General features: G+C 40.3%; 1 pseudogene; it reads right to left on the bottom strand.

Moving 5' to 3' along the window:
- Window positions 1–10: 10 nt before the first annotated feature.
- Window positions 11–16,949, bottom strand: LOC118995332 (V-type proton ATPase subunit D-like; annotated as a pseudogene).
- Between the last annotated feature and the right edge of the window lie 10,115 nt (window positions 16,950–27,064).

Raw genomic sequence — 27,064 nt, 5'->3', positions numbered from 1 at the left:
GAAAGATGATTCAAAGATCCTCATCCTGCCCTTCAGCCAGAAGATGGGCAGGCACCTCTCCAGCTGCCCTCCAGTGGTCCAGGTGCCTCTCAGACTGTTCCTGGAGAGTCTTTTTCTTCTCCTGTACCTTCTTTAACCTGTACAACCCCTCTAGCTCTCTCTCGTCCATCTCTATGGTGATATAAGCCAGGGCACATTGGACCCGGGGAATGGGGACACGTTCAATGGCACTGACAGCCTGAGGGTTATCTCAGTAGCCTCGTGCAGTAACGAAGGAAGTCTGCAGCGAGGCCAGTTCCACCACCGGAAGCGCCACTGCTACAGCGTGACCCCTCTTTAATTCAGCCGTAACCGGTCAGATCACAACTCATTTCTTCCATGCTGGTGCCCAGATGCTGTCAGAGTAACACCTGCTACGCTGCCTTTCCTCACTGGAATCTTCACTTGGGCTTTATCCACATTCTGGATAACAGGTACTGAAGTCCCCTGCCGTGAACTTGACCTCAGCAAGTGAAAAGGTAGCTTCTCTCATCACTTCACCCACCGATATTTTTAGGCTCTATAACCTTCTCCAGGGCCTGTCGAAATCGATGAGTGGAGTCTCGGGTTTTTCCTTCAGGAGGTTTCAATCTGTCCTCTCATAGAGCCATCATCAGACAGATGTGGCCTGTCCATCTTTGCCGACATTCCGATGAGGACCGCTGGGTGTGGGCTCTGGCCAGGGACCGTGCGTGGCTGCCATGGTCCCTGGTTGTCTGCTGGTTGTCTGCTCTCTCATTTTTTAATGATCAGACTTTTCACGTCATTGATAAAAAACGTTCTCATCTCAATAATAGACTCTACTTTCACCAGTAATTTTGTTTTCTTAATCATGTTTTCAGTCTCTGTTTTTTATTTTTCATATAATCAAAGTACTTTCCTATAGGCGATTTAGCCATAAAATAGACTCAAGTTCTACTTCTTGAAAACAATTTTTTTAATCTCTAAACTGAATTGTCTTAGATATTATTGCAGTGATAAAAATAAAAATTTAATATTGCCAACTATGCATCAGATATTGTTCTGGGTTGCTGAATGACACATTTAATACTCGTAAGAAACGTCCTTGCTGGGTGCACTATTAGGGAACTGACGCCCAGCTTGGTTAGCGGAAGTCACCTGAGCCCCAGAGCCAGTCAGCAAAGACAGGACCTGAAGGCAGGCAGCTGCTCCCAACCCCACCCCAGTGACCCTCCGGTGGCTCGAGAGGGTCTCTGCAGTTCCAGGTGAGTGATACCTGTCACTATGGCCCGTGTCTTACTCCTTAAACACAACTCTTACTGTGAAGTCCCCCATTTTGTTCTGAATGCGTGTTTCATTAAAAGCTTCTATTCTGTGTGTGTTTTTGCTATTTTTCATGTACTCATTAGAACTATAAACACACTATGCTTTAAATTTAGAGTGGTAGTAGCTCCTAAGAGTTTAAAGCAAATTATATGTGTCATGCCATTTGCATTCAAACACGCATACTCTTCCAGCACTATTCTCCGAGTTGACTGTTAAATAGTTTATTGTACATTTTCTCGTCTTCTATCCCATTCTGTCACCAAAGTCAGAGTCTGGACACTTTATTCTCAAAGGGTGGCCCATGCACTGGCAGCAGCACCATTGCCCAGAAGGCTGTTAGAAATAGAGAATTCCAGCCCTGACCCGTGTGGCTCAGTAGGTTGAGCATCACCCCACAGAGCAAAAGGGGGCAGTTTGACCCCTGGGGAGGGCATGTGCCTGGGTTGCGGGCCGGCCCTGGTGGGGAGACATGTGCAAGAGGCAACTGACCAATGTTTCTTTCTCACATCAATGTCCCTCTCTCTCTCTCCCTCCCTCCTCTTCCCACTAAAAAAATAAATAAAATCTTTTTTAATAAATACAGAATTCTAGGCACTATCCTAGACCCACAGAGTCAGCATCTTTATTTTAATATGAACCTCAGGAGATCTGTAGACATATTAAAGTTTAAGAAACCTGCCTCAATGATATATTTGCTTAAATGAAAGGCTTTCTTAATCCTTGCTTGACCTAATTCATTTCCATAGGTTCCCTGAAAGATATTCTTATCAATTTTACCACTGTTTTAGTCTGTTACAATTATTATTGAGGGTTTCACTATCTCTATAAGGTTTACTGCCTGTAGCGTTACTGAATTTAATGAACTAACCCTTGAGGACTTAAAACAGAAGGTCCCCTTCAGGGGCTCTTGGAAAAGTTACTTGTTTGCACGGTGCTGCATCCTCCCCAAGCGATGACAAATGCCATCACTTGGGAAAAGACAGAGCTGACCTGCTTCAGCTCCGGTGTGTAGCCTTGTAAATGCCTATGAGAGTTACCAAGTTAAAAGATCAATAAGGGAGTAGCTACTGTTTCCTCAAAACCCTGGGAGACTTTCTGCTATTATTAAAGTACAACTCTGATCTCAATTCCACTGTGAATTCTCGGATTTCTTAGTTCTCAGGTATTCACTTACAAGGTGCCCTAGGGTGTTTTGGCTTTTTATATAAGTTGACCTGGAAAGGTTCCAGACGAATATTTTAGTAGAAATACAGGATTTTGTTTCTGGCTAAAACAACCAGTATCAACCAACACCAAAAACAACCACAATAACTAATAAAATCCTCAAACAAATAGAAATATCCGCATTGAAAATCATCACAATAAGATTCCAAAAAGTCTATTTTTTTAAAGATTTTTTTTATTTATTTATCTTTAGAGGGGAAGGAGAGAGGGAGAGAAACATCAATGTATGGTTGCCTTTCGTGTGTCCCCTGCTGGAAACTGGCCTGCAGGGAACCGGCCTGCAACCCAGGCATGTGCCCTGACTGGGAACTGAACCGCGATCCTCTGGTTCGCAGGCCTGTGCTCAATCCACTGAGCTACGCCAGCCAGGGCCCCAAAAAGTCTATTAATGCAAAAGAAAATCAACCTTGAAAACGTCAGAGAAAATTCTGTGTTGGTAAGTACTTTTTACTGGTTTAGTGAAGTACCAGAACCCATATCTCAATAGATAAAAGTCCGAAAAAGAAAAAGTCCGGCCATTGTTAATGTAACAAGAATGGCTTGTGCAACGTCAATGTTCCCGGGCAGACAAGGACAATGGACTGCACTGCACATGAGGGAACGATGCTGAACTCACGGTACTAGTCAGTGGGGGCAGTAGACACCATTGAGTGAGCATGTGGACTGTGTGGCCATCCCATTCAAAATGACTGAGTGAGTAGAGCAACGAGTCTTCATCATATATTTCATTAAGCTTGAACATTCCTCTGTGGCAACTTATTTGGACAGTTCAGAAGGCTGCAGCTATGGGTAAGTGGTGATTGGCAGCTTCGGTATGACGACATGCCCACTCATGCATCCACTCTCATGCAGAGATTTCTGGCGAAACATCAAATCTCCCAGGTGACTCAGCCTCTCTACAGCCCAGATTTGGTGCCCTGAAACTTCTGCCTTTTCCCAAAACGAAAATCACCTTTGAAAGGAAAGAGATTTCAGTCTGTTGGTGAGATTCAGGAAAATATGATGGTGTAGCTGGTGATTGGGAGAACTGTGTGAGGTCCCAAGTTGCCTACTTTGAAGGGGATAGAGGCGTCATTGTCCTATGTGTAGATTGTTCTTGTTGTAGATTGTGTCTTCTTCAACAAATGTCTCTATTTTTCATATTACATGGGTGGATACTTTCTGGACAGACCAAATGTCATGTACTATGAAAAACAGAGGCATTTACTGAAGAAGACACAAGATACAAAGATGTATGAGAACATGGACCTTCATAAAAGAGAGTCCAAGGAAGCAACAAATAGCAGAACTAGACTACCAAGGACTTAAAACTCTGTAATTTTCAGATGCGCAATGTAAAATAAATATGCTATTTATAATATGTAAGTATATGAAAGAGGGAACTAAAAACCTAAGGAAAAGTAGGATATTAAAACCAACTGGAATGTTCAAAGATCAAAGGTAACTTCTAGAAGAAACAAATAAATAACATGACCATCTTTGTAGATGCACTGAATAGAAAACTCAGTGCCACTTCATAGTGAGTTAATAAATGGAAAGACACACTTGAACAATTACATAAAAGGTGTCAAGGAAAAAAAAGTGATGAAACACATGAGTTGAAGGACAGAATGGAAAGTTCTAACATGTGACCAGATTTCCTGAAGCAGAAATAAGAGCAACCAAAGGAGAGGCCAGGGCCAGGCCTAGGATGAGGGGAGAGAAGCAGCAAGGGCAAAAAATCTAAGGAAATTAACTCTCTTTAAATTATGCCACCTGGAAGAGGCACCACCGAGACCAATAATGGGCTAGCCAATCTTCCAGAACTGAAACTTGAGATACAGGAAACACCATGTTTTCCAAGTAGGATGAGTAAAACAAAGTTTACACCCAGGAACAAGAGTAAAGCTGTAAACTATCAAAGACAAAGAGGACTTCAGAGCAGCCAGGAACAGCTGATGGACCCTATTAGTACATACTGTGGAGCCCTTCCCATACCATCTTTACCAGACAGTGCACCCAGATCACCCCTTCTCTTGATACTTGTCTTCAGTTAATTCCCATACTCCCCCTGGGGAGGATCCATGGCCCAATAATGACTAATAAGAAGGATACCAGTGGTCAGTCCCCTTGCATCACAGTACGACTTTTCTGGGGTACCCTCAGGATGCAGAGCTTCCTTCGGTATCAGCTGCTCTTCCACTAAATCCACATTTTTGACTAGCTGCCTTTGCTATTCTGTACTACTTCCCTGATTTTACTTTTCTGACTTCCACAAAGAAAGCTGAGACTCTGGGGTTTGACTCCAGGAAGTGGGGTTACCAACCAGCAAATCCAGGTAAATCAGCAGCAGTTTCCCAAAACTACAGTGGATACCAGAAGACTGGTGAATAGTGCATTCCAAACATTGAGAAAAAGAACTGTCTGTTGAGACCTGTATTCCCAAACTGTAATTTGAAGCAGAAGTGAAATAAATGTATCAAAAGAGATTTCGCCAAGAGGCACACACCACAAAACTCCTTTTTCTGGGTACAGTGGATTAACCGGTCCTAGATTAGTCCACTCACTATGAACAGCCATAAAGTTGGGCGAAATATATAAGGCAAATACTCTGGGGGCATTATACAACATGTAGCACAAACTGCACTTTTGAGTAGAGGGAAAGCCCCCCCAACTTCCCCAACTCTCTCTTTAGAAATAATTTTTCAACCCCCATAAAGCAAGCTGCCATCCAAGCAAAGCACATGGTCCTGCTGCACGTAGAGGTCAAGATTAGAGTTCAAGGAAGCCACAGCAGACGGAATGTGCAAGGCAAGGAGGCGGAAAGGAAGGAGTTGTGCAAAAGGCAAGTCTCCAAAGTCTGAGCAGTATTCCCTGTATGTGCAGAGCAAGAATACACAAGGCTTTTTAGGGAGGCACTGCTACTGGTTGAGAATGAAACAGAAATATTAGAGGTCAAGTGTGACAAGACATTATTGTTCACACCAGTCAAAATGAAAGAGCTATTTAACACCTCCTAATACTGTAACTTCTTTACAATGTCAGAGTACATTAATTGAAAAGTGTACTAAGAAAACAGAAAATGTGACACACAGAAATGAAACACATCAAAATAAACTGATCTAGAGAAGACACATCTGTTGCAGTTATCAGATAATGACTTCAAAGCAGCTACAAACATGCATTTAAAGAAGCTGGAAAATATGTTCAGAAAATTAAAGGAAAGTATCACTTTAATAAAAGAACAGATAGGGAATCTCAGAAGAGAAAGGCAAGCTTTTTAAAAAGGCCAATAGAAAATTTAGAACTGAAAAGAATAATAAATTATTATTATTCAAAATTCACTGGATGCACTTAATAGTAATTTTGAGATGGTAGAAGAGTCAACAAAGCTGAAGAGAAATCAGTAGAAATTAAGTAGTCTGAGGAACAGAAAGATAAAATGTTTGAAGAAAAATGAATAAAGTTCCAGAGACCTGTATGGCAATATCAAATAATCAAATACATATGTAACAGGAGTCTCAGAAAGAAAAGAGAACATAAAAGTATTAAAATAAATAATGGCTAAAAATAGAATCATTTTGTTGAGGCAAAAAATAAACTTACAGAGTTAAGAAGAAGAGGACACTCCCCCCAAAACATACAATTAAAGCAACCTACACCAATGCACATCATAGCCAAACTGCTGAAAACAAAAGAGAGCAGTCAGAGTCAAGGGCAGACCACTGCAGGAAACAACGAAACAACGATAAAACAACGGCCGACTTCTCATCTGGACAAGGCAGTCCAGACCACAATGGAACAGCATCTTTGGCATGTTGAAAGAAAAAAAGAAATGTTATTTAAAAATTTGTATCTAGTAAAAATATACTTCAAAAATAAGTTAAAATAAAGGCACTTTATTATGAAAAATATTGGAGCAAACCTAAAATATAAGAAATATTAAAGAAAGAAGGGAAATCATACCACGTGAAAAGACAAATCTACAAAATGAAAGACACTGAAAAAAAGTAAATAGTGGATTATATAAGAATTCTCCTTATTCCTGTAAAAGATGAGTATTTCTTTAAAAAAGCAATCATAATAGCATTGTAAGGTAGAGTTTGTAAAACATGAGAAATCAAGGATGTGTGAACAACAACACAATCAATAAGGGGTAAGTGAATGGAATTCTACTGTCGAAAGGTATAACATTTTGGAAGTGGGAAACAAAACCTAGAAGTGAGAAGCAAACAACATGGAGGGATAGCGTAAAGGATCGCTAAAGGAACACTAAACGGTCAGGTGTTCACATAATGATTTTGACCCTAAGTTAGACTTTAATAAGTTAAGAGTAAGAAAGTGCTAATCCTAGAGCAAACAACTACGTAAATGTAAAAAAAGCAAAAGAACTAAGAAGCCAAGAAAGGAAACAAACAGAATAGTAAAAATACCCAATTCAGTAAAGTAGCCTAAAGTAGTCAGGAAAGGAACAACAAGGATAAACCAAAGTAAGAGATTAATGAAAAAAAATAAGATGAAGGCAAACTTAAACAATGTCAACTATTAAATGCAATGTAAGCAGGGAGGAAGTTAAAAAACACACACACAGACTAAACAAGCGGTTGAGAAACTGTAACCCACGGGCCAAATCTTGTCCATTTGTTTTTAAATATTTATTGAAAAATAGCCTTCTCAGGGCATTTACATATTGTCTTTGGCTGCTTTTGTGCCCCCGTGACACAGGTTCAGTACTTGTGACAGAGCCCAGGTGACTGACAATGCCTAAAACGTTTACCATCTGGCCCTCCACAGAAAAGGTGTGCCGACCCTTGGACTAAAAGTTTGCTGACCAATAATACGTACAGCCCATTTTGTGAGACTGAATTAAAAAGCCAGATCCAACTATATACAACAAGGCTCAACTTATATTTAAAGAAAAAAATAAAAATAAGATGAGAAAAGTTATACAATGTAAACAGAAAGATAAGAAAGCTAGTATGGTTGTATTAATATGTGGCAAAGTAGACTTCGGAACTAAATATATTCCCAGAAATAAAGATGGGTACTTCGAAATGATAAGCGGGTCCATTCATCAGGATCATGTGGCAACCTTAAATAGGCGTGTACCTAATGATAGAGATTCAAAGTGCATAAAGTCAACACTGATAGAACCAGAGGGAGAAATAATCAAATCCATAATCACTGATGACTTTTAATACCCTCTCAGTAATTAATGTAAATAAGAGGACAAAAAAGTCAGCAAAGAAAAAGATAAGCTTAACATGTCACCCAACCTCCTTGACCTACTTGACAATTACAGAACACTACAAGGCAGCACCCATGGTCTTTCCAAAAACCTGGAGGAGTCAACCTAATCTAGACACAAAATAAACCTCAATATATTTCAAAGACTGAAATCTCCCAGAGAATGTTCTCTTTCCGAATTTTCTGGAAAGACATTAAAGATCAGCAATTAGATATGTCAGAAAATAAATCACTGAAAATTAAATAACCCATTTCTAAATAACCCTTGGGCCTAAGAAATACAATGAAAGAGGAATGAGAAAATGTTTCAAACTATGTAACAATAAGACTAAACAGCAATATTATGGGACATTGCTGAAGTAGGGATTTAGAAAGAGATTAAGAGTTTTAAATGCCCCTACTAGAAAATAAAAGGTCAGCTTTTGACTTAAGAACCTGAAAAAGAAAGAGCAAATTAAACTCTAAGTAAGGAGAAGGAAAAATATATTAAAAATCAGAACAGAAAATAAGGAAACATTAAATAGACAAATAATAGAAAAAGACTTAAAAGAAACACAAAATGGTTCTTTCAAAAATTTAATGAAATTGATAAACCCTTAGCAAACTACTCAGAAAAAAAGAGAAATTAAGAAAATTAGTGACAAAATAATAAATATTGCTAGAGATTCTAGAGACATTAAATAAAAATAAAAATATGCCAATTAATTCAATAACTTTTATGAAATAGGCATATTCCTTGAACAACTCAACTTACCAAAAACTGAATCAAGGAGAAAAAATAAACTAAATGATATTCTTCCTTCTATTAAAGAATTTGAATTCATATTCAGAAACCTTCCTTCTAATAGACAAAGCATAAAAAAGGAGAAAAACAAATAGAAAAGGAAAAAATACAAACAGGAAGCACAAAATAAAAGCAGTAGAAATTTCAAATGTATTACAAGAAACAATATATAAAAATAGACTTAAATGTCTCAATTAAAAAAATAAGTGTCCAACCTGATAAAAAACAACCAACTAAATTTAATAGTATGGGCTTTAAAAGACACAAGTGTACACTGGAGCACCAGACATAAAAGGATGGGTGAGAAGAGTAAACGCAGTTATATGAAGGGAAAGAGAGTGGTGTAGCCACATTGCTCCCCAACATCACACAAAACGCATTTTAAGCCGAGAAAAATGACTGGGGACAAAGAGTCTCTACCCAATGATAAACATGCACTTCACCTGAAAGTACAACAGTGAACAATTCTTAAACTGTGTTAGCAATGCTATATAAAATAAAAATGACAGGATTACAAGGACAAAATAAAATATTTCCCCTCACCCCATCTTAGTGGAAGATTTTAACACACTTAACATATTTTAAGAATTTCTTTGAGTTTTTAATATAACAAGCAAACAAAAATTAATGGTATGCCAAATATTTGAATACAAATTATAAAAATATGCAACCTATATTTAATAATATATAAATGATAAAATGATAGAATCCAGTGGCAAACAAAAAAGAAAACATATTCTTCTTAAATATATATATAAACTATTCATCAAAATTGACTAAATATTGTTCCTTTTAGACAACTGCTCCAATACAATAAAAATAACTTGGAGATCAATCACAAAGATATCCAAACAATTAAGGAAAGATTTCAAAACAGATTTTGATCTGGGCACAACCTTTAATGAAAGTCCTATGACCGTGTGACCTGACATTGGTGGCCTCCAGGCCCCAGATCAAACCGTGTGCATACGGTGCAAGTGCTGACGATCATGAAGGCGCTACAGCGGTGAAGAAGGGCAGGACCGGGGTACGAAGACCAGAAGATTAAACATAGAACGTGACTCAGGACTGGACCTCATTCCAGAAGGGAAAAATGCTTTAAAGGACATTGTTGGGATAATGAGTGAAATTGGAATAAGGATTACAGATTAAACAAATATGAATAGTCCATTTTCTGAATTTGGTGAGTGCACTACAGATACACAACAGAATATCCTTGCTCTTACAAAATACCATTGCAGCATTATGAAGTGAAGAACCATGACACCTGCAACTTACAATCAAATCGTTCAAAAACTCAGCACATTGTGTGTGCTTGCACACACACACGCACACACACACACGTGATCCACTAGTTGGAGCGGTCCCAAACCCCTACTTAGAGATTCAAGGGAAAGTAGCAGATTCCATATTCACCATGTTAGTCACATGCGAAAAACATGTGGGATGATCCTGGTGTGGGCAAAATACAATCTGCCATGAATCCTGGATAAAGAAATGGAAATAATCTCATAATTAATATATATACAAAAAGGATTACCAATGCTCTCAAAATGGTGGAAAATAAATAAAGCTTTTTCCTGATAATTAGAAGGACAATGAATGGTTACGAGCTTTGGCTGTGGAGTCAAACAGACATGGGTAGGGTTAAAATAAATCATCTGACATGGATCACGAGGGGAAGAATATCTACTCTACATGGTGGTCACGGAATAATAAGGGCTTGTTGTTACCATTATAAATACTAACTGCAATGTTTTGGGAAAATACAGAAGTATGAGAAAAAGAACATTTGTCACTCATGATTGCATCACTCAAGAATATCCAAACTCATTTCGACTGACATTGCCAAAACAAAGAGTCCTGTTTTTTAAAAAAGGACACAATTCAATATAAAAATGGTGTAAAAAAAGACAAAGATCTTGCTGTCTGTGTGCCACCGTGTGATCCCAGTGGGCATGGCTGTGTAGGGCAGATGCAGAGTCAGGGCAGCCAGGCGTCTCACACAGCAGGTGACAGGGGAGGATGAAGCCCCCGAGGGGGGCAGAGGAGGCCTCGCCAAGCAGAAGGGACACAGAGCTCAGCTGGGCCTCAGATCCATAGGGAGCAAAGGGAACAGGCCTGAGAGCAGCAGAGACACAGGGGATAGGCTGAGGGATACATTCATGAAGGGCCCTGGGGAGATGGGTTGGAGCGGACTGTTGGGGCCTTTCAGGGAAAGCAGTGAATAAGGAGTAATTCCTTGGTCAGGTGATGAGCATGGATGCCAAATTAAGGAATTTAACACAAATAATTTTTTCATGTACTTTGAAAGTTCTTTTTTTAAATTATTCCTCCCAAAGCCTCTCATATCCCATACACATTCCATTATGGACTGAATGTTTGTGTCCCTTCAAAATTTATAGGTTGACATCTAATTCCCAATGGGATGGTATTAGGAGGCAGGAACTGTGGGAGGTCATGAGGTCATAAGGGTAGAACCCTGGTGAAGGAGATTAGTGCCTTTCTAAGAAGCCCGAAGAGCTAGCTCCCTCTCCTTGTGCAGCGTGAGGACACAATGTAAAGACACAAGGAGAAGTCACCAATCTGAAACCAGAAGTGGGCCCTCACCAGAGCCAGCCACCCTGGCGTCCTCATCTCAGGCTCCCAGCCTACAGAACTGCAAGACGTAAATGTCTTGTGTTTATAAGCTGCCCCATTGATAGTACTTTGTTATAGCAGCCAAGACTCACAAAGACGTGTCTGCTTTTCAGAAAAAAATCCACTTTAAACTACCTAATGTTTTTTAGGATGTAGAATTCTGTTTTATTCCTATCTGGGGGCCTGCTTTATAACATATTGGAAAATGCTAAAACACAAACACCACAAGCCTACTGACATCTAAGTTGAGGTTTCTTCTAAGACCTGCTTAGGAAAATAGACATTTTTCAGAGCTGTGAAATGAAAGCCAGCCACATAAGGCAAAGATCAGTGAATCACATCATATGCGGCTGAAAAAGAAAATGAAATTGTTCCATGTGGAGAGCAGAGATGTAGGAGGCCCGAGCTGCCTTGCAGGTGGGGAATGGTGGCCTGGGCAAGGACATTCTGATCCAAGAGGCTGGTCCAGTCATCTGAAAATCTGCACTAACTCTCACTGACAGACAGTCCACACACCACGTGTGTCCTCAGTTTCCCCATCTGTAGGCCTTTTCCAGCTGTTACTTGTCTAGATCCAAGGATCACAGCCAGATTTCTGCCCCCACCCCTCATCCCTGAGGCTTCGAACAATCTGCCTGCATGTGTCATACGCAAACACCCTGCTGGCCACTGGAGGAAAAGGAGGGTTTGCCCTTCCACAGCTGGACCGTTTGATGTTAAGCCCCTAGTTGGGGAAATCCTGGACTTAATGAGTCCTTCTCCTGCCCTTGGAAGAGTCACAGACGCAGCTGTCAGGCACCAAGAGCTGCACGGGGGTCTCACAGATCCTCCGCAGTCCCTCAGATAACATCGTGCTCCACGTTATCAGTTACCAACTGCCTGACAGCAGAGACTCCACCTCCTCCAAATTTCCCAGCAAAGGAGGACCAGATGTGTCTTCCTTATTGGTCTGTACATGCTGAGAGGTCTTCGAAGACAAGCAAATTTTATTTTATTTTTTTTCCTACAAGAAAGGGAAGGAACAGCACGTGTAGCTGGACAGTTACTAGAATCCAGTACCCAAGCATCTGTCTCCCTTGATCTTGGGCACCGGGCTCACTTCTTCAGATGCAGTTCAGAAGAGAGTAAATGATTCCTGGCACACTGCAGCCCAGGGGACACAGCTCGGTGCAGAGGAGAGCTCAGAGCCTCAGGACATGCCACTGAGCCTTTACGCTGGAAATGTCTGAATCGGGACTCTAGTCAGAATAAATGCTTTACTGAGATGAGATGGTTACCAAACACCCACAGCACCCCTACTTACAACAATCAGACTCAACTGTGTATATCTTGCTCTAAAAGTGGCACCAATTTTTATTTCAAATGCTTACTTATTTCAAGGTTAAACGTTGAACTGTACATTGGGGGTGGGCACAATAATGCAGTTTGTCTTTGTCATTCTCTTTGTCATAGCCAGTGTCATTTGGTGGCTGGCTTGAGACTGTCTGGCTACTTACACTAGAGACCTACTTCGGAGGGAAGCCAAAATGGATTTGTTGTCAACCTGCTGATTATCATCCCAGCCTCAGCAGTGAAGCCAGTACAACGAAGATGAAGACAGGTCAGCCCAGGACAGCCCCTCAAGACAAATTTGCATATCGATTCCCATCTCTCCCTGTCTCTTTTTTATTATATTTGAGGCTTGCTGGGATCAAGGGACTCTTGGGAATAGAGATCTTTTCAAAGAGAGAAAAACCTCACATCTTTCACAAATTTGTTTTCAGGATGAATTTTACTGTTGAAGGCTCATCCACAGTAGAATATGCCTCTCAAAGAGGAAATGAAACATTTTTCAATAAATTGTCCCACCCAGGGAAAAAATGAGATGAGCTTTATGTCAATACATCTATGACAAAAAAATATATATGTGTGAACTTTGTCAGTATCATTTCCTATTTTTGCAAATTGCTACCAAAAAAACGTAGGGTGCTTATTGTGTGAAATGTTAACGGAGAACTCTGAAGATGGCTCCCTCCCACCTGGCTGGAATCCCAAGGATAACTGTCCTCTGCCCTCGCCTTGGCTCCTTTTTTTTTTTTGCAAATGTTCAATCCGAGTCTTACTGATTCCTAAGAAAACACTAGGAAGGCATTACCTTGGTGACTGATTGCCACCTTCAGCAATTGAAAAATAAGAAGAATAACAGCAGTCCGTTTCCAAGTGAGGTCATCACTACTGGTGCACGTGGAGACTGTGTTCATTCCCACACTGGCTGATCTGGAATGAATTTTTCATTCAGAATTGCCCTTTATACTTTTAGTAATTCCTCTGCATCTCTTCTCTTCTCAAAAATAACTCCGAAATATTATTAGCCAGGGGTTTCTTTTGCCTTCGATTTCTCAAGTAAATGAGTCATGCTGTTCTCCAGGACCTCTGTTACTAATGAGCTTCTTTATTTGGGCTGAAGCACTGGTGGCCCTGAGTGCTGACAAGCAGTAAAAATAATTGCTTGGAACTCAAACAGTGCCTTTGTGTGTGAATAAGCCAAGTGCACTTTGAGCTACAGACCTGCCTTTTCGTTCCTTCTACACCCCCTTCCTGCCCACACCAATATTTATTATAATGTTGTATCTTTTTTTTTCAGTTATGCCATATCCATACTTTAAAATTATTGGAACAGTATTTTAAATTCAGTTCTATGTTAATCAGCAAAATGTATCCTTTTCCAAAACCAAAAAAAAAAAAAATGTTAAACTTCAAAGTTATTGAAGTGATCCTGGGGGTTCTTCTATTACATATTGAAGATGTGCATACATTCTTACCAACTTAAAAATATATATATGTCTGCAATATGAAAGGATTCAGTCTCAAGGTGAAAGGCTCGTGCATTTGATTTTGTAACTCTTTTCTGCTTTACTGAATTTATTAAATACAATGAGGTTTTGAGAACATGCATCAAATAAAATTACTTAATAATTCTCATATAGCTAAACTCTGACCCATGCATGGGGCTTTTGTACACCCCCTTCAGAACTAAGGGGAGCAGATATGCCCAACAGCGGACTGACACATGCAAAAAAAAAGACTAAAAATATCTTCTATGTGCCACGCACATTACAATTCCAAATTGCGTAGCTCCTCATCATCAGACCTGCCCCAACTGCAACTGCCCCAGAGGGTTTGCAAGGATTCAGTGCAACAACGCAGATACATTCCTGACACATAGACAGGTCACAATAAGTGGAAACTCTTATTCCCGGTCCTGATTTCTCTTTCTTCTGTGGATGGCGCACATTTCTAGTCCGTGTGTTCTCATGCACCTGTCAGTCTCTCCTTCAAATTAGCACTGAAATCAAGGAATAGCCACCGATTTTCTCTTAATTTTTTTTCCGAAAGGCGCTGAGTAATTCACAGTGTATGAATTCCTCAGACTATATTTTATGTCTATACCAATTTCTGGCACTTTCCTGAGTCTACGCTTCCCTGGGATCAATTAGAAATAATATTACATTGACTTTTCATGAACTTTTCAAACAAATTTTTGTGTTTAGTTATCCATCTCTTCGGAGATTACAGTATATGTTCTCTCCCAGAGAGCTTCTTCTCTGGCAGTGATCTCAATTAGTCCTTTTTCTTTCCCCATTACTTCCCAATTGCAAGGCTATAATATGAGCTGCTGAAAGAGCTGGTGTGAGACTGTCAGACAAAGGGAGAAAATTAGACATGAAGGAGCTATGGCTTGTAAGAGCTGAAGGCCCTCCCTTCTCATCAAACATGGAGCATTTGTCCATAAAGCCAACAACACAATGAGGAGATTAATCTGGAGCCACGTGGAAATTATTTGAAAAAATGCAGCTTTAATGAACTTGCTTTTACAGAGAAATAAAGTGTTACCCTGCGGTTAGTGGAAGAGTTTATCCTATTACCTTTGCCCTGTAAAATGGTTCCTTGATCTTTAGTAGCCAGCCACTATGCTCAGCATCTCACAATAATTTGGGGTAACTTGTTCAGTGGCATTATAGTAATATCTACTGTCTGAAGGAAAAAAGATCGTTGAATTCATAGTACAATGTACACTGGGAGAAGTTACTCCCCACACATGACCTCTTCTTTGCTCACAGAATCCAAATTTTGCTCAGGTCTTCCTCGTTAAACCCCAGTTTTCTCCAGGCATCAAATGCTTCACTGGTTTTGGTGAGGGCAGCCCTGTGTCTGGGGCCAGCCCCAGCACTAGTCCAGGGAGTGAATCAGAATTTGTCCAGTCCCCTTTGCTAGGGATCGCCTTATCCTAGGCCATGTGACTTAGCTCAGGCTGATGGAGAGGATTTTAAAAAGAGATGCAGAAGAAGGGGCCCCTCTTCTACTCTCGGAGGTGGTCATGTCTGCAAGTGGTGATAAAACTGCAGCACCCATCCTGGACCTTGCAGGAAGTCAGCCTGAAAGGAGGTGCTGGGGTGGCCGGGTAAAAAGGTAAACGTGAAGCAGGATTTTGATGACATTAGGAAACTGTTGTTGGACGAACTAAACTCAGGGCTGCCCTACCTCTGGAGTTTTTGCTATGTCAGATAATGAACCCCCTTGTGGTTTAAGACACGATAAGACACTTGCAGCCCAAACCAGCCTAACAAAGCTGCAGCAATATCGTTTTATGAGATGCTTGCCAAAGGCTAGACAACGTGCTTCACTTCAGGGCTGGGCCAGAGGCTCCGCTCTTATCACATACCATTCTGAGGTCTGTTCTCTCTCGGCTTCCAACTTACAGGCATGTGTTCTTATAACTTAGAAAGGGCAGGCAACGCAAAGCATTAGGCAAAATAACAAAGATGTCAAATATGGAAAAGTGAGAGCGTTTCATAACACTCACCAAAAAAGTCTAGTGGTAAATAAAGAACAGGCCTGGATCTGAAACTCTCACTGTATTTGTCACTCTGCAATGCCTACCCTGAGTGAATGAATCCTTAAAGGTGATCTGAATAAGGCATATGAGATTGAAAACAATATGGGATTCTATCCAATAGAATGAGAGCCACAAACGGCCAAGGTTAGATATAACAGGAATAACGTGAAGCCTTAGATCCAGGTCTTAGAAAATGCAGGAAAGGGTTGAAGACAAGTCCTAGTGGCCTTCATCATCCCCAAATTTGGTACATACAAGCAGTGTTATGTGGCCACGATACACCTTACAAGATCTTCCTTTATCGATTGGGTATAGTGTCTAGAGATAGGTAATTTTAAGCCCCAGTTAGGTATCTAAATCACCTGTGTCCTTTTAAGAATGCAAATATCTGGCTCACCTCCAGATATAGTGAGTCAGAACACTTCAGCGTTGGACCAGGCTTTGAGCATTTTGTAAAATCCCACAGTCAACAGCCAGTGAGCCGGTCTGCACGCCAGACCCGGCAAGATCTGCTGAGCTCAACTCTAACAAGCAAAGTGGGGAAATGCTGGAAATTCTTACGTCATCATACTAAACCTGGAATATGCCATCATATTAAGAAGCATCAATAAATCATTTTAAGAGCTTCTCTGCCATGTCACATGTGAAAAAGACAATGTCTTTCAACTCACAAAAGAGACACGCAGAGAAGAATGTACAGCCAGAGAACGTGGTAGAAAAACACAGCTCTACGTGTTATTTGAAAGGTCATCGTTTTGTGCAAACTGGCCATGTGCATGAAGGACCAGCAGTGCGCCTGAAGTTCACGTCGACATCTGCAAAAGCTTTCCCAGTCAGCTCCAGAGACGAAAGGACGCCGAAGAGCCCAGACATTGTCGAGCAGCGGTCAATTACGCAGAAAGATTTTTCAACGGCTGACTCAAAAAAAAATGAGGTAGTCCTGCCATAAAGAAGCCCGATGTATAATAACTGTTCATCGTAAAACAATAAAAGTGAGTCTTAATCATTTTCATTATTCCAACTGTCCTTGTAATAATGCGGGTGCAAAAACCATTGAAAGTATAAGTTTTTGTGAGAGAAAATGTCCCCTGCCTACCACATGCTCTCTCTTCTGTCTTTGGCCAACCAAGGGTGCGGCCACATCTGGGGACGCCACTGCCCACCACGGCCCCTCTCACAAGCCTGAGCTGTGCTCCTTCCTTAGGTTGCAGACGACATGATTACCTTTCAGAGTAGCCCTCATCCCCCGTGTAGACCCCTGATGCAGCATCGATCGTGCTGTCTTGCCCTGTCTTATTTATTTGTACACCCCCATCTTGCAACGTGCGCACGCACCCACACACACCGGAAGCTCCTCCTGGGCCAGGACACAGCATCTAGCATCTTGTGAAAAACGCAATACGAGAAAACATGTTTTTCATGAATGAATACCTTGTCACAAAAAGAAGTGACTTTTTGCCATTGGCTAAAAAAGCACCCAAATCTTCTTGAACATTTTTCACTGTATTTGCTCTACAGCACTCCCCGTTTCATCTCCTGGCCTGGGGAGCAGGGTTCTCAGTCCCTCCACAAGATGAAAACCTGATTGGAGTTCTGCACGTAAGCCTCTGGATACTTCTGCATGTTGGTTTCCCACTTTGGAAACAGCGAAGGTGGGTAACATCATAAACTGTGTTTAAAACCATGACCGTGAAAGCCTTTCCAAACAAACGTATCGTGACTGCTCCTGGTCAGGATGGAGAAACGTGCCCCTGTCGGCACTCACAACAATGTCTGCAGGTGACTGGGTCATCTATTTTCAATTCATCTTATATTTATATTTGTTTAAAAAGGTTCCCACTGAATGTCACAGTAATCGGGGTTGTGAAAGGTTTTTGAAGCCTCTTCCATCTTAGGAAAACTCACCTGAAAGTCTTTGTCAAGCTGACCAAACACCTGTGGCATTTGTTGTTTTCTTGTTTTTCACACATTGACAGAGGGGGAAAGATTATCCGGCCTGTTTTGTCAGATATCATGTTAAGTGAACTGCATTATGGATTCCCTGTTAGGATAATGGGGTAGCGCTGACTTTTTATCCTTTCAAATATGAATCAGATCATTCAGAGAAGAAAACAGTCTTAGCCAAGGGTACAGCATAAACCATTTCAAAATCTTTGAGAACATCACTAAGCCGACTGTGTAGACATGGAGGCTGGCCCAAGGCAGCTTATAAACCAAAAAACGACCATTTCTGATTGTCTAGAAAACCTAACACAACTGAATATTAAACAAAAATGTGTCACAAAACTTGACCCTTGAAGGGTCAAGGAGGGTTAGGGGTTAATACCGATTAGGGTTCCATGCAGAAAGCATGGTCTGTAACAACACACAAAGTGCATACATGCACACCCACACTTTTTTCATTTGTTTGTTCTGATAGAGTCCATATTTCTGTGTGAGCTTCCCTGGCCCTTATTCTGTGACCCCTGGGTTTCTGGAAGCATTTTAGAGCCTGAAAACACTCTGGTTGGTATGAGAGTTGAGCAAAAGAAATCCACGATCACCCACACTTCCGTTCTCCAGCTGTCTTCTCCCCACCCACCCACCCACCCTCCAACACATACACACAGACTTTGTTCAGGCGCAGACGAACCTTGAGAAGGTAGGTCATCTCAGTGATTTAAAATCTCAGTGTAACTCTGAAAGACACCATAATTTGATGAGGTAGGTTTACTCAAGAATTAAATTACTTGCCCTGAGCTACCCCTCCTGTGGGGGAAGCTGGCTTACAGCACATTGCCAGTACTGGAGGGATCCCACGGAAGCACTTTGCAACAAGCGAGCCCACATTTTTCCATCATTTTCCTTGTCTGGTTAGCCTAGACCTAATTCACTGCAGCAAACTGTTCTAAGACACAGGGAGAACAAGATGTTCTCTTTAATCATTCGAGTTGAATGCAGTGTATATGGGGGAGGGGGGGCATACATCTGAAGAGGTGTGAGCCAGAGGAAAGAACATCAGAACAAGAATATCTTAGCCTCTAGCTGTGTCCCCTCGGAAAAGTCATTCAAATTCTCTAAGCATACATTTCTACCTGCTTGCAGCTACATTCTTAATAGACACTTACATAATACTGTGAATTTTGGTTAAAAGCTTATAATTAAATATATTCTAAGTCTTTTGCCAAATATATTAACTTGTCAGCAATGATGAAAGCCTTTCATAATTTTATAAAACTTACTAATACATTTCACTTATGAAATAAAAATGATAGATTTCACAGAAATTGTCCAATCTATAGGTTTTACAGAAATAGGTTTAACAGAAACTGTACCTCAGTGTATATGAACACCCCTCCTTTTTGGATTGAGCCCTCAATAACAAGATGTAACATCAAGAAACAAACAACAGAATACATTACAAAGCACCAAGATAATGCCCCGGCAAACGCAGATGGAAGACTTCCACCGAAAAAATTGACATGTGCTTGCCAAGGGAAACTGAGCTTGAGAACTGCAACGCAACATAATATCCCATCTGAAGAAAGAACCCAGAAACCATAAATACATTCAGCTTGACCCTTTGCTTTTTGAAAGGAAGAATAAAGACTATCATGAGGAAATGGGAAACTAGCAACCACAAATCAAACTGCCAGCTATACCTCCAGGGTAAAAGTAGTGCCAGACCCATTTTAACTAAGATCCAGTGGTTATGCTTATACTGTTTGCAGCTAGGAAACTTTCCAAAGACAATAACAAATTTTGCTTAGTAAAAGGAACATTCAAAATGGGAGGGGCAGAAATGAGGGGGAAAAAAGCAAGCAGTCAAGACAGATAAAATTATTCCAGCTCTTACAAGAGGAAACAAATTTCTGGAGGAAATTAATGATTAAACATATTCATTGACAGCTTCCTAAATGCTATAATCTGCTCTTTAAAACTCTTTGAGCTTGTCCAATTTTAAGATGTTTTATTTCAAGTTCAAAATGTTAGGACAAATGCTAATTTTATTACTTAATTTATGAGAGAATACATTTTTTCTTAAAAAAGCTTTATCATATCCTCAAGACATTTTCTTTCCCTATTTAATGTGTCAGACAAAATTATGCATGTATATGCAATATAATATATAATTTACATCCAAGCTATAAACAGCATTTCATCTGTACTTCGTAAATAAAAACTTACAAATAAACCAAAAGCAACAATAAAATCTCTTTTCTTACTGAAATCATTGTGTTCATTCTGACCCTTTTAAAATGGTTGTTGAAAGGTGTATGAAAGAACACACACATCAAACAGATACTAAAACCCTCAGAGGTCATTTCTTACTTTCTACAGAAATGAAAAATTCAAGGCAACTGTCAGAAAATAGCTGGCATAGCACCACACTGGGCAGACATCAAAGAAGCTGTTGATTTTTTGGTCACCTTCAAACAAACAAAAAAAATAACTTAGTTGGTGCTCTGATGATGTGGGGATGCTGCCCTGTAAACATAACCACCTTATTTTGACAAGAACAGAGAGCAAACCAGCGATTCTTCTAGGGGCATATTAGAATCCAGAGGACCACTGTTTTTTATGAAAGTTCCTTGAGAGACAGCCCAAATCTCTGAGGGTTTCTTTATTATGCAAGCCCTCAAAAGTCAGACCCATCCTCTGTATTCCCACCTGGCCACCTCCCACCATGGACGATGATCAGAATAAAACTACTCCACCTAATAAGAGAATTAGGCAAAACAGAGAGATACAAAGTCAATATTCAGAAATCAATGGTATTTGTTGTACACTAACAATGATATATCAGAAACAGAAATTAGGGGGAAAATACCACTTAGTATAGCAACAAGACAAATAAAATACTTAGGAATAAACTTAACCAAGGAGGTAAAAGACCTTTACTCAGAAGACTACAGAACACTGAAGAAAGTTAAGGAAGACGGACGGGCCTGGCTGGTGTAGCTCAGTGGATTGAGCACCGGCCTGCGAACCAGAGGATCGCAGTTCGATTCCCAGTCAGGGCACATGCCTGGGTTGCAGGCCAGTTCCTGGCAGGGGACACATGATACATTGTGTGTCCTTGGCAGAGGCAACCATACATTGATATTTCTTTCCCTCTCTCCTTCCCTTCCCCTCTAAAGATAAATAAATAAAAATATTAAAAAAAAAGAAAGTTAAGGAAGACACAAACAAATGGAAACATACACCATGTTCATGGATTAGAAGACTCAACATCATTAACATGTCCAGACTACCCAAAGCAATCTGTAGATTCAACAAAATTCCTATCTAAATGCCAATGACATATTTCACAGATACAGAACGAATATTTCAAAAATTTATATGGAACCATAAATGACCCCAAATAGTCATAGCAATTTTTAGAAAGAAGAACAAAGTAGGAGGGATCATAATACCTGACATCAAACTATATTACAAGGCCACTGTAGTCAAAACAGTCTGGTACTGACATAAAAACAGACACATAGGCCAATGGAACAGAATAGAGAGCTCAGAAATAAACCCATGTCACTATGGACAACTAATATTTCACAAAGGAGGCAGGAACATAAAATGGAATAAAATTAGCCTCTTAAACAAATGGTATTGGGAGCTTTGGACAAGTATATGGAAAAAATGAAACTACACCACCAACTTACACCATACATCAAAATAAACTCAAGATGGACAAAAGGCTTATATATAAGATGTGACACCATAAAAATCCTAGAGGAGAACATAGGCGAGAAAATTTCAGATATTCCACACAGCAATATTTTCAATGATACAGGGCAAGGGATATAAAGGAAAGAATAAACAAATGGAACTATATCAAATTAAAAAGCCTTCTGCATGGCTAAGAAAACATCAACAAAATTAAAAGGAAACCAACTGTGTGGGAAAACATATTTGCCAGTGATACCTCAGACAAGGGTTTGATCTCCAAAATATACAAAGCACTCACATGACTCCATTCCAGGAAGACAAACAACACAATTAAAAAATGGGCAAAGGACCTGAACAGACACTTCTCCAAGAAGGACATACAAAGGGCCCAGAGATGTATGAAAGGATGCTCAGCAAAATTAAAACCATAATGAGATACCATTTCACACTGGTCAGAATGGCCATCATTAACAAATCAACAAACAAGTGCTGGTGAGGTTGTAGAGAAAAGAGAACCCTAGTACACTGTTGGTGGGAATGAAGACTGGTACAGCCACTGTGGAAACAGTATGGAATTTCCTCAAAAAACTAAAGGTGGAACTGGCTTTTGGTTCAATGATTCCACTGCTGGGATTATATCCTAAGAACCCTGAAACACCAATTCAAAAGAATCTATGCACCCCTATGTTCATAGCAGCATTATTTATTATAGTTAAGTGCTAGAAACAGCCTAAGTGCCCATCAGTAAATGAGTGGATAAAAAAACTATAGGACATTTACACAATGGAATACTATGCAACAAAAAGAAGGAACTCCTACCTTTCATGATAGCATGAATGGAACCGGAGAGCATTATGCTAAGTGAAATAAGCCTGGTGGCGAAAGACAACTACTGTATGATCTCACCTATAAGTCGAACTTAATCAACAAAACAAACAAGTAAACAAAAAAGGACTGGAGAAATGGAAATAAAGAACAAACTGACAGTCGCCAGAGGGGATGGGGAAGGAAAAAATGAGAAAAGAAGGGGAAGGGGCACTTCAAGGAACATGAATAGAGGACTCATGGGCAGGGACAACAGGGTGGGCATTGACTGTGGCAGGGGGCCGTGGAGTGGGGCAACGGTGAGCAATAAGGAAAAAGGTGGGACAACGGTAATTGAACAACAATAAAAATAAAATTTTAAATTTTAAATACATTTTTAAAAAGGAATCTACTGTGAAACAAGAGCTCCTCAGGAAACTTAAGGAACTGGAGACCTTTGGGTGCATACACAGGAGCACGGAGGTTGGGGCCAGAGCACACAGGCTCTTGAATAGGAAGCTAAGAGGCTACACTTGGTCAGAAAGGCCATAGGGGACTACTAACTCCGTAAAGCAAGCATGTGTTCTCAACAAAGGAGAGGAAGTCATCCACTCTAGAGGTGGGTGACTAACCAAGCATTTGAAAATAATAAAAAAGAATTGTTGCCATGACTCTCAGCAATATTCTAGAACGTTATCATATATAAATAGGAGTTTAAGCCACACTGCGAACATGGCTGAAGAGAGAACATCATGCTACACAGGCGTCAGTCTAGAAGTTTCCATGGCTCTCTGCCACAAAGCTTGGTTGCCAGATGGTAAAGAAAGCTGATAATGGGGTAATCCAACATTACAGATTAGCAAGAACATGGAAATGTTGAAATAACTAACCATGTGTCCTGAGGGACAAGCAAGGCAAGTGAAGTCTACAAGGAGCTTGTGAGCCAAGGTAATATAGGAGGAAGAGGGCTGAAGCCTGGGTCTGCAATGCTGTGAATTATAACACGAGTCACTGTCACCGAAGTATGTCCTGAATCCGTAGGCTCACTGAGTGATGGGTTGCACCAAAACACTCTCTTCAAACACAGAACAGAATGTAAGCCTAGACTGATCACTTTGTGTTTGGAGGAAGAGCACCAGCAGACAGATGGCAGGCGGTCCCTGAGGTTGGAATAGACGGATCTCCTCACCCTCCTCCAAGCAGTCACCAAGGGCCAGTTTGGTTCAAAACAGAATTTTCAAAATCAATTTCTTTTGGTTACATTTAGAAAACTGTACTGGACTCTTATTGCTAATGCTATCAGAATTCCCATAGTCCTGAAGAGAAGCATTAGCTAAGCCAGTACAACAGCATAGTATGCCAACACCCTTCTTTTATTTATGTGACCTGGATTCAAACTGGGCATCGTTTTTAATCACTGTTATCTCTCTTTTGTAAGGTAGGATTTCAAGTCATAAAGATGTGCAGGGAACTGCCAGTGAAAGGTACTGGTTTTATGAAAATAGAGTAAGAATGTGATACAAATCAAAACTATTATTGTTTTCCTGCTAAGGAGGGCTTTATTTTTTTCAATAAATATTTAGTTCGTTGAAGTTGGTATGATGGTTTTTTCCATCCCATTAGATTCTCAAAAATATCTCATTTAAGATATTTTTCTCTAAAGAAAATAGAGATATTAAATCAATATAGCATCCTATAGAAAAGTACAGAACAGTCTAACATCTGCATAGACATCCTAACTATAGACACTGGAATCAGCAACAGAAATACATATTCACAGATGTGGGCAACATGGTGATTACAGAGGGGAGGGGAGTATAAGGGGATAAATGGTAGTGGAAATATGAAATATAAATGTGATATATTTCAAATATGTGTGTATATATATATGTTAATAACAACCCATTTAATTAACCATATTTCAAATGCTCTTAATTTTATTTATATTGTAGAGCAAACATTATTTAAAGGGTATAGCCCATCAGTCAATCATTTATATAATCCATTGCCATGGCTTAAAAAGATATCCAAACATGGAATAATAACAGCATAATACGCAAGTAAAATATATACATTTGCTTCTTCTCACTTGTCTATTTAAAAATCACCTGACTCTTTATTAAACAACTCATTCATAGTGAGTCTGATAGTTAGCAGATGGCAAAAATTCTTTTCTCATAGAAAAATCTTAAGCAGAAAGAATTCAATGAGGGCTTCTTTACCTAAAACCATAGAAGCCTAGAGTTGGGATGCAATGTAGAAATCATGTCCATGGGTTCTTAAACCTAGAAGGTCCATGAAAAATCATGGATATGCTTGTGCATGTGCATTTGGGGGGAGAAGGAAAGACAGTGGAGATATATGGAGATTTCAGCAGATTCTTAAGTGATTTACTGAACCTAAGAGAAAGCAGAAATATCCACTTCCTACTTATTTGACACATTAGATTTACTCTCTATGTTCTTTCTGCACATGTAGAATAAGCTCTACTCTACACATCAGGTAACTGAGACCCAAACTGGAGACTAGAGTCACCGAAAGTCAAAGTCATGGAACCAATTGGTAGTTTAGCTGACATTGGTCTCTCCGATGATGATCTAATGCTCATTCTTCTTCCCACATTGCCCCTATTCAGAGGCCTCCACTGTGGAGTCTTAAAAATAGAGCTTTTAAGAATGGGAAGTTACAATGCTTTAATGTCTCCCCGGTCATTCTTCTATCTTGTTCTTCCTCTGGAACGAACACTTCATAACTTAAAATTAGAAATTTATTTAGAGCAGGGAAATTCAAAGAGGTGATCTACCCTTGTGTTCCAAACCTGGAGGAGGAACACAAATTGTAATCTGTCAAATACAAGTCTTAAACACAATGAGGGCAGGTAGCTTCTGTCATGCAATTGAGACCCCTACCTGTGTTATAATCTTTCTTTAGTATAACGTGATAGTGAAGAAAATGGGTTCTGCAGACAGACTGAGATCAAACCCAGACTCCCTCAGTCTCCAGGGGCAAGATGTCACACAACACTTTTAGCCTTTTCTCTGCCTCTGTTTCTGATCCACTGGGGATAATACAAGCACATGCCCTGATTTTGGTTTCCCAGAAACAGAACCTGGTGAAATTGTGTGTGTAAATAGTTGACTTGGAAGCTGCCTCCAGAAGGAATGAGGCACGGCAAGAATGAGACTGAGCTATGTTAGGGTAAAGTATCAAAGCTGCTTCTACAAGGGGTGGTAGCCTGAGTCATCAGGACCTCTGACATCAGGACACAGAAGGCCTCTCAGAACTGCTGATGTGAAGGAGGACCAGCTGGAGAATGAACACACAAGCTCTTGTGCTCTTTGACCAAGAGTTGCCCTGAAAATATCAAATCATCTTCACTCTTGTCCGCAGACTCACAGATGGATCCAGTGGCTTCCTACAGCTTTGGAGAAGGCCTGAGACAGAAAGCAAGTGGACACACAGTGTGTTTGAGGTGAGACACGCAGCATGAGTCTGAGCTTGCAAAACACTATCTGCCACAGCAGTGACTGATCGGGGTTGAGTCACCGAGGAGAGTGACACAAGGCACTAAAAGCAATGACTCTGTCATTTACCTCAAAACATTGCTGTAGGGATTTTAAAAAAGTAAATTAAGTTAAAGTGGTTAAAACCAGCCTGGCATTTAATAAGAGATCAATTCATTTAACTGCGGTTATTATTCTTTTAATATTTATTGAGTGTCTACCAGATGCCATGTAGATGTATCATTTGATATAAAACAAGCGATAATAAATGACACAGACTCAGCCCTCAATCTCTTCACAGTCTAACGGAGAGAGCAAAGGCTTGGGCATTTGTCAAAAAGGCAACACATTTTATGATAAAAGTGTACATTGAGTCTGATTGCTACACACAGCAGGGAGAAGCACACTCTGCCTAGAGACCTCAGCAGTCAGAAAGGCCTCACAGAGGATATGAAATCTGCATAGAATCTCGACAGATCAGTAGGAATGGCCTCGGGTTGGAGGAGCATTTCAAGTAATGAGAGCAACATATCCAGAAGCAGATCAAGGGTCAAGAAAACATGAGTTCTTAAAGAATAGCCAGGGGCTCAAGGGGGCTGGAGCATAGAATCTCATGGGTGCATGTCAGGAGGCATAGCTGTGTCATGAAGAGACAAGGCATGATGGTCAAGGATAACACTTGCCTTCGTTTGGAACTCATTCTACAGGCAATGGGGAACGATGGCGGGATTCCGGTCTTAGGAACTTGTTAGAAGTACCCAGGAGGGATGATCAGTGGAGGACGGCACTGGATACTTACAGGTATCCAAGGGGAGGCTACTTCATCTGATTTATGGTAAAGATGCTGGAGACCAAAGCTACACTAGAAGAGTGGGAGGGAGGATAAGAGGTGGGGTGTATACATTTTGGTGACTGGATACATGTGGAAGTGGAGGGAAAATAATGTTTCTAAAATGACCTCCTTCTGGCTTAAGTACTTGATTGTTTAGTAATGTGTGCAAGCAAGACAGCAAATAAAGAAGAGACCACATCTCA

The sequence above is a fragment of the Sturnira hondurensis genome, unplaced genomic scaffold, assembly GCF_014824575.4.
Source record: "Sturnira hondurensis isolate 20B ecotype Veracruz unplaced genomic scaffold, ASM1482457v3 Scaffold0010128, whole genome shotgun sequence".
Classification (NCBI taxonomy): domain Eukaryota; kingdom Metazoa; phylum Chordata; class Mammalia; order Chiroptera; family Phyllostomidae; genus Sturnira; species Sturnira hondurensis.
The sequence above is the reverse complement of the archived record's forward strand: the minus strand, read 5'-3'. Positions and strand labels throughout refer to the sequence as shown.